Source organism: Rattus norvegicus, chromosome 4 (assembly GCF_021556685.1).
Source record: "Rattus norvegicus strain SHRSP/BbbUtx chromosome 4, alternate assembly SHRSP_T2T, whole genome shotgun sequence".
Classification (NCBI taxonomy): Eukaryota; Metazoa; Chordata; class Mammalia; order Rodentia; family Muridae; genus Rattus; species Rattus norvegicus.
Genome location: NC_141537.1, coordinates 21,900,569 through 21,909,703, shown reverse-complemented (window position 1 = coordinate 21,909,703; position 9,135 = coordinate 21,900,569). Strand labels below are relative to the sequence as shown.

The window sequence follows — 9,135 nt, the reverse complement described above, 5'->3', positions numbered from 1 at the left end:
TTTATGAAATTAGTAGGCAAACGGTTAGGACTAAGAAAATATCATCATGAGTGAGATAACCTAAAAAGCTTCTTCACAGTGTTTCTTAATCTCTTAATCCTCCCTTATGGCCCACCACACATCAGAGAAAGAGAACAAGAAAGGATAATGTGAACATGGACCAGTTTAGAAAGGTTCAATTTTTCCTTTTATTATACTTTAGTCTCACATTTACAGTCCAGTCACCATCCCCATGCCATGCCACACTCATCCCAGAACACCTCCCACCTCCCAGTGTCCAAAGAGCTGTTCCCCAATACCTCTCCCCACCAACCAGACCTCCCCACTCCCTGAGGCCTCAAGTCTCCCTCAGCTTAGTTGCATCTATTCTATGGGACCTGAAAAGGCAGACCTCTGGAGTATATGTGTTGGAGGCCTCCTCTCAGAAGATATATGCTGTCTGCTTGGTTGCTTGTTCTCTATGATATTGAAGATCCAGGTTATTTGAGATTTTTGGTCTTACTGTGGGGCCTCCATGTGCCTCAGATACTTCACTTACCTTAATCTAACCACAGGGGTCCCTGGCTTCTGTCCAATGGTTGCATGAAAGTATCTGCAGATGAGTTTTTAAGCTGCTGGATGGGCCTCTCAGAATGCAGCCTTGAGAATCCCCTCTCTGTAAGCACACCGATAGTTTCCATGGAGCAGCCACACTCTGTTTGACCTGAAAATGGCAGCTCAGTTCACAGGGTAGAACAGCAGCTTAGTCCACTAGCAAACACCTCAGGGATACACCAGCAGTCCAATTTGGTAGAGTAAAGATATCAGTCAAGGAGCAACAGCTGTGGCAGAAACCAGCAGTGGCAGCCAGACCTCAGGCTAAGCATGCCTCAACAGGAGGAAGACCAGGAGGGGTTCTCAGCTGTACTTCTCTCAGGGAATGGAAGACCACTGAAGAAGACATGAAACCCTCAAGTTCTATTTGTATCCCTCCATACATCACGTGTGCTCAACAGGTCTAGCCTCAGCACAAATGTCAGCTGACATCACTCAATCCCACAGAAGCTGCAAGCCCACAGAAGCTGCAAGCCCACTCCCAGAAGGTTTTGTTGGACCGTTTTCCGTGGAGTTCTGGAAAAGGTAGCTCAACCAAGCAATGCAAGGAAGACAGATGAGTCCGTGCATTTCGTTTGACTGGATTCTTTCATCAAGTCACTTGTCCCTGAAAAGCTCTCATGGAGAACTTTCCCTCGGGATGGAGACCCTCCAACTTTAATGACCAGACCGAGACACCACAGGATGCAATCAGCAAGAGGATTTGGTTTATTGTCGGGATACACAGGCACCTGTGGGCGCTTCAGTCACTCGGGGGACTGGCGCGCCCCACGGAACCAAGGATGGGCTTTTTATAGGATTCTGGGGAGCAGAAGCAAGCATACAGAAGCAGATGCATGGTTAAAGCGATATAATTGGTGGATTCTAATGTGGCAAGGGTTCAGCCCGGGGGCAAGTTTCCTAGCTACCTTCCAGGAACATAAGGACTGACTCGGCCCCCCACCAGGGTGTGGGACCTCTCCCGGGGCTTTTCTCATTGTCAGGTGCTCAACCGCAGTCGTCCTGTTGCCAGGCCTTCAACCAAACATATCTTGCTTGGCAGCCGCTGTGTACTCAGTGTTCTAACCTTTCCCTGAACCAGTCATCTTAAGTACAGCCTTGCAAAATGGCGTTACTGCTGCTAAGCTGGGGTCTTTCATTCCCCCATTTTTTTTTTTTTTGCTAACTTTGAGTGAAATCTTTCACTCGACTTGGTTAAGAAATTTCTGTCTCTTGTTGTCTCAGCCTATGGTACTGCTGCGTCAGTACGAGGGTCTGAATGACTGAAAGTCTATCCCTCATGAACTGTACCAGCCTATTAAGGATGCAGGGTCCAAAAAGCAGAATTAGGAGAAGAATAAGTAGGGGTCCCATCAGGGTAGACAGGAGGGTAGCAAACCAAGGGGATCGGTTAAACCACCCCTCGAACCATCCCTGTTGGGAATCAAACAGTTTTTGTCTTTGGGCCAGGCGTTCTCTAAGCTTAGCCATATTATCTCTTACTATTCCAGTATGGTCTGCATAGAAACAGCACTCTTCTTTTAGAGCAGCACATAATCCACCCTCGAGGAGGAACAACATATCTAGCCCTCGTCTATTTTGGAGGACCACTTCAGACAACGATGTTAAGGACTTTTCTAATGCACTCACAGACTCTTCTATAGCTTTAAGATCTGCATTCATGACTGTTTGTAACTGACGGAAATGGCCAGTTTCAATGAGTGCAGTGGTCCCGGTCCCTATACCCACGGCCACTCCCCCCAAGGTGATTCCTCCTAGGAGTAAAGCTAAAGTCAGGGTGGCAGGCTCTCGTCGGAAATGAGTCTGTCTCTCGAAAAATGAGTATATATACTCGGATTCATGGTAGGTGACTTTGGGCCAAATTTCTACTAATACACAATAGTCAGAGGATTGGTTGAAGACTGTGGCTGAGATACAGGGTGTTAGTCCGATATTGCAGGCCCAGTATGTGCCTTTTGGGGCTGCCAGGAAGTAATTCCCGATGGGAATCTTCTGAGTGGTGTTGCAGAGGGTCTGGTGTGTGTGGGGTACATTCCCCAAGCAGAGCCCTCGTCCCGAGACCTCGGGCAGAGTTAGTTTGTGGCTGGGGGTATTGGCACAACTGTCTGGGGCAGCAGTCAGGTTGGTATAATTTCCAATGACTGCCACCCCTTCATAATAGGGCGGACTGGAAACGAGGCACAACCAGCACTCCTGAGTCCTAAAAGGGTCTGAATAGTTGAGAGCCAGATATGCACCAGCCACCAAATTGAATAATCGATCCCTGGTGCCTGGCGACGGGGAGATCAAAATGGTGGAGCCCCCCGTTGTGGAGAAGGGGCTTGTAGGGGTACTACCAGGGGCCTGGGTGACCTTAGGCAATGACGGGGGTTGGGCTTGTGCCGGGAGCGAGGGAGGCTTCTGATCTGGTAGAACTAGGTTGGGTCCAATGGGTCGAGTGGCCAGGGGAGAGACTTGTCTATTTAGAGAGAACAGACCCACCGGATCGGTCCCTGTGACGTATAAGCGCAGGCCCCAAGATTTGGGCCCGTCCCAGGTCGCTCTTCTATCTGAGTCGGTGAAGTGGAGGATGAGGGGATTGCATTTCGCGCCCCGTTTACACAAGGTGTAAGGAAGCCGACCGTCTCGTTTCAGAGTTATCAGGTCCCAAGATGAGGATGGCTTCCAATACGCATCCCCAATAGTCTCACATCCCCACTGGGCACAGTACCCACTCCCCGGCCCTCCGCACTGCCGGCTCACTCTGTGTCCAGGGCAAACGTAGATCTCTTTGCTGTGGGAAGCCGGACTGCAACCATAGTAGGTGGTTGAGGGATGCCAATTATGGGTAGTGCCAGGCTCCCACTTGTAGTCTATCACATCACAAAGGTCAGAGTATAAGGGAGGGAAGGCATCGGCCAGCATCCCCCTTACGGAGGTAGCATTAGCCAGCCTTCCTGTCATGAGATTAGTGACTATCCAGGTAATGTTATAAATGTGGTGGGGGCTTATTCCCCCACTGACTCTAGGCCACAAAAGGACCAGGGGGAGCCACGTAGGAGTTTTAACTTTAAGGGGTTTGGAGTGCGCTGAACTCTCCATGTCTGGGGTGTAGTGTTGTGATTAGTCAATTTCTCAGACCGGACTGCCTTGACGTGTGATGCGTGGATCCAAGCCGCGACTCCGTCTACCTTTAGGGCGGTCGGGGTAGTCAGGAGGACTGTGTAGGGTCCTTTCCACCGTGGCTCGAGATTCTTGGTCTGGTGTCTGCGCACCCACACGGTGTCTCCAATCTGGAACGGGTGTGGCACCACCGGATGCTCAAGCTTGTCCTGGTAAGCAGCGGCCAAAGGTCTCCAGATGTCTCTCTGCACAATCTGTAGGGCCTGTAAATGGGCCCTCAGAGAAGGGCTGTCAGCAAAATCAGCAATGTTTGAATCAAAGAAATGGACAAATGGGGGTGGTGCTCCATACATTATTTCAAAAGGAGTTAGACCATGGGGGCCCGGGGTATTCCGGGCCCGATATAGAACTAGGGGAAGGAGGGCCGCCCAATCCTTTGAGCCAGTTGCAAGCGTAATTTGGATAAAGTCTCCTTAATTGTTCTATTCATGTGTTCTACCTGACCTGAACTCTGGGGTCTATAGGCACAATGTAATTTCCAATCAATCCCCAGCAATTTGGCCACCAACTGACTTACTTGGGAGACGAAAGCGAGCCCGTTGTCCGACCCCAACGCTTGAGGCATGCCATACCTGGGAAAGATTTCCTCGAGGAGCTTCTTGGTGACCGTTTTTGCAGTCTCGTGCTTTGTGGGGAAGGCTTCGACCCATCCTGAGAAGGTGTCTACAAACACTAGGAGATACTTGTATCCATACATACCTGGTTTAATTTCAGTAAAATCAATTTCCCAATGGATGCCGGGACGGTGTCCCCTAGGACGAACTCCTTGTCCAATCATGGTCCTTCCCGGGTTAACCTGAGCGCACGCTTTGCAACTCTCAGTCACCTTTTGTATCGCTTTGTCCCGATTCAAAAACCACAGATTTATCTCTTCCCGATCTAGTAAGGTTTTCATCTTCTTAAACCCCAAATGGGTTAATTTGTGTAAAAAGGAGATCAATTCAAAAGTCATTTTTATTGGCATAACTGTCTTTCCTTTGTAGACCCACTGTTTTAGTTGAGGGCGGTAGATGGCCCCCATTTTTTCTAGGAGCTCTATGTCCTCATGGGCATAAACCCAACTGATTTGTCCCACTGGTGGGGGCGTGGGTTGGTCTGGGCTATTTAAGGGCAAGATTTGTTTGCTCATGGCCGCTTCTCGTGCCGTGGCATCGGCCAGCTGGTTTCCTCATGCCTCTGGGTTGTGCCCTTTCTGGTGTCCTGGACAATACATAATACTCAGTCTTTTGGGCAAGAATAGGGCTTCTAAGAGGACCAGAATTTCAGCCTTATTTTTAATATCTTTACCCTCAGATGTGAGCAGTCCCCGCCTCCGGTAGATCTCCCCATGGATGTGTGCCGTGGCAAAGGCATAACGGCTGTCTGTATATACATTTAGCCTCTTACCTTTTGCCATCTTGAGCGCCTGAGTCAAGGCGATGAGTTCAGCCCGTTGTGTGGAGGTACCAGCAGGCAGGGCTTTCGCCCAAATTACTTTGTCCTCCGTAATGACCACAGCTCCAGCCTTTCGCTCTCCCTTTGCCAAGAAGCTGCTGCCATCCGTGTACCATGTGTGGTCAGCATTCTGAAGAGGCTGGTCCGATAGGTCTGGCCTGGTTCCATGTACTTCTGCGAGGATTTGTAGGCAGTCATGCTGTTCTGCCTCCTCTGGTAGAGGAAGCAAGGTGGCAGGATTGAGGGTGACTACGGGCCCAAACTGAACCCGTTCTGCATCTAGTAACAAGGCTTGGTAGTGGGTTATGCGGGAATTAGAGAGCCAGAGGTCTGGGGACTGCTTTACCAAGGCCTCCACTGCGTGGGGTGCTAGGATGGTGAGTGGCTGTCCCAAAGTCAATTTTCCAGCGTCCTTGATCAGGACAGCAATAGCAGCCACCATCCTTAGGCACGGTGGCCAGCCGGAGGCCACAGGGTCCAATTTCTTAGACAGGTAGGCTACAGGGCGTTTCCAGGGTCCCAACCTTTGTGTTAGGACCCCTTTAGCATACCCCTGTTTCTCATCGATGAACAGTTCAAAAGGTTTGGTAATATCAGGGAGACCCAAGGCAGGGGAGGACAATAAGGCCTGTTTGATGTTTTCAAATGCTTTTTGCTGCTCTGGTCCCCACTGGAAGAGCACCCCCGGTTTAGTGAAGGGGTACAAAGGGCCTGCCATTTCAGCAAACCCAGGAATCCAGAGGCGGCAGAATCCCGCCGTCCCCCAAAATTCTCGTAGCTGTCGGCCATTCTTGGGGGCAGGGATGCCGGCCACAGTCTGTCTCCTGGCCGGGGTCAGCCATCGCTGTCCATCCCGTAGCTGGTAGCCTAAATAAGTAACCTGGGTCTGGCAAATTTGAGCCTTTTTGGCAGAGGCTCGGTAGCCCAATCGTCCCAAAGTCTGTAAGAGGGATTCAGTTCCCCGTTGGCATGCAGTTTCAGAAGTGGCCGCTAGGAGGAGGTCATCTACATATTGCAGGAGTATGAGGGTGGGATGCTGAACCCTAAAGTCAGCTAAGTCCCGATGTAAGGCCTCATCAAAGAGCGTTGGGCTGTTTTTAAACCCTTGAGGCAGTCTTGTCCAAGTTAATTGTCCTGAAAGCCCTATTTCAGGGTCTTTCCACTCAAAGGCAAATAAGGGTTGGCTTTTCAGGCTCAGCCGGAGGCAAAAGAAGGCATCTTTCAGGTCCAAAACCGTATACCAAGTATGTGTAGGAGGCTGTGTACTGAGCAAATTGTAAGGGTTTGGAACAGTCGGATGAATATCTTCTACCCTCTTGTTGACCTCTCTCAAGTCTTGTACTGGCCTATAATCTCCAGTGCCGGGTTTCTTAACAGGCAGAAGAGGCGTATTCCAAGGCGACCGGCAGGGGACTAGGATGCCTTGATCCAGAAGCCTCGTAATGTGAGGCCTTATGCCTTGATAAGCTTCATGTGACGGGGGTATTGTTTTATGGAGACTGGAGTTGCAGTGGCCTTTAACTGTATAATTAAGGGGGGGCTGTTGGAGCGCCAACCCCATCCCACCAGTCTCTGCCCAAGCCAGTGGAAAATTCGTGACCCAAGTGTCTATTTCTAGGGATTGTGGCTTGTCCTGTCCCGGTTCATATAGTCTATATTCATCCTCAAATTGTAGGGTTAGAACTTGAAGGGGAGTTCCGTGGGGGCCAGTTATTCGGGCCCCTCCTTCCTCAAAATGAATTTGTGCTTTTAGTTTGGTGAGCAGGTCACGGCCCAGCAGAGGGTACGGGCAGTCCGGAACATGTAAGAAGGAATGGGTCACCTTACCGGTAGCCAGCTGAACCCGGCGGTCCATAGTCCATCGGTATTGTTTCTCACCAGTAGCTCCTTGTACCCAGGCCGTCCAGTTGCTGAGTTGTCCTGAAGCTTGAGTGAGGACTGAATGCTGGGCTCCTGTGTCTACCAGGAAAGTAACCGGCTGCCCCCCAACTTTAAGCGTTACCCTGGGCTCAGGGGGGGGCTCCTGGCCCTGACCTCCCTAATCTTTATCTAGAGCCAAGAGGGAGGTTCATGGTCGAGGCTTTTGGGGTCCGCCAGGCTTCTTGGGGCACTCTCTGGCCCAGTGCCCTTTCTCTTTGCAATAGGCACATTGATCTTTATCCAGCTTCAGCCCCTTTCGAGCTCCCCCCCCCATCTCCCTTCCTTTCTTGGCCCTGAACTACGGCGGCCAAGATTCGACTCAATTCTTTGTTTCTTTTTTTATCTCTCTCTTCCCTCTCTCTGCGAACTCTATCTTCTTTTTCTTCTTGTGTCTCTCTCTTATTAAAAATCCTTTCAGCTTCTTTAAGTAAATCCTGTAATGTATAGCCCTGCAAATTTTCTAACCTCTGTAACTTAGTCCTGATATCTGGAGCAGCCTGCCAGATGAAGGACATAGAGACACTCGTCATTTGTCCTGGGTCATCTGGGTCATAGGGAGTGTACATACGGTAGGCCTCCTTAAGTCTCTCTAGAAAGGCGGAGGGAGTTTCCCCTGCTTCCTGTAATACCTGTTTTACCTGAGCCAAATTAGTAGGGCGTCGTATAGCCCTTTGGAGACCCGCTAGAAGTAACTGGCGATAAAGGCGTAGGTGTCCCTTACCTTCAGCTGTATTAAAATCCCAGTTTGGTCTCTTAAGTGGGAATGCAGCATCAATTTCCTCAGGCAGCTGGGTGGGACGCCCATCATCTCCCAGAACATGCTTTCTGGCCTCTAGGAACACTCTTTGTTTTTCTTCTGAGGTTAAGAGGGCCTGTAAGAGCTGTTGGCAGTCATCCCAAGTAGGCTGGTGGGTAAGTAAAACAGATTCTATTAGGTCGGTGAGTGCCACCGGATCTTTGGAGAAAGAAGGGTTGTGTTGTTTCCAATTGTAAATCTCAGCTGCTGAAAACGGCCAGTATTGGGTCTGGCCACCGGTTCCCTGTGTAAGTGGGAAAGCCTGGGAGGTTGTATCTGGCATCACCTAGAGCTTATTGCGCAATCTCCCTTCGACAGGGGAGAAACCCATATCAGACTGTGGCCCGGCAACTGATCTGGCCGGCGGCTCTGCCTCCTCCGTTTCAGCCGGGCCTGTAGGTAAACGATATGGGGGAGGAGGATCTTCAGAGAGAAGATCTATGAGAGGGGAGTTTGAGTCTGCCGGGAGGACAGGTTTCTTAGAAGGCTCTGATTTAATTAGAGTGGGGTAGAGAGAGGAAGACTTGGCCGGCGGACCGGGCGGGGCCAAGGGGACAGGCTGGGGGTTGAGGGGAGGCCAATTCGGGTCCACGAATAAAAGGGTTCCGCCCGGGGGGGGGGTTCTAAGGCGAGACTCTCCCAAGTGATAATATAAGGAACCTGGTCAGGATGTCCGTGGACGACCCGATCTTTAACCTGTAAAATAATGATCTTATTAAATGTGCCATTCACTGGCCATCCCGCTCCAAAAGTGGGCCACTCAAATGTGCAGAGAGTCTGCCATTTTCCTTTTTTAACCTCAACGGACTGGTTGTGTGCCCGGTCGTGGACGTCTTTCCAATGATCAAGAGTGAGACTTAGGGACGTTGTTAGGGACTGTCCCATGTTAGTTCTAAGGAAGATTAGGACACAGAGAAAACAAACAACACCAACAGTCAAACAAACAACAGACAGGCGTGCTGCACGGCTTTGGTACCAAACTGAAAGCAAAAAGTCAGATGGAGGTGGCAAAGGTCCAGGGCCCTCTGAAAGCCAAAAATACAGACAGAGGTGCCGTAAGTCCGGATCCTCCTCCTCTAACCAGAGTCCCAGATTGAGCCCCGAAAAGTCGGGCCCCTAACACCCTTGGAACGTCTTCCAGGGCTGCGGGGTGAGAAGTCAGAGCTCGTCAGCTCCTTCTTCGTCCCACCCAAATTCCAAACAACCTGGCTGAGCGCTCACAGAACAGA

General features: G+C 50.5%; 1 pseudogene across 1 annotated transcript; it reads right to left on the bottom strand.

Annotated features, from left to right (window-relative positions):
* Positions 1-1,279: 1,279 nt before the first annotated feature.
* On the bottom strand, positions 1,280-3,724 carry LOC102552749 (MLV-related proviral Env polyprotein-like; annotated as a pseudogene). Its single transcript, XR_015685919.1, has one exon. The product of XR_015685919.1 is annotated as an MLV-related proviral Env polyprotein-like (transcript).
* Positions 3,725-9,135: the final 5,411 nt, after the last annotated feature.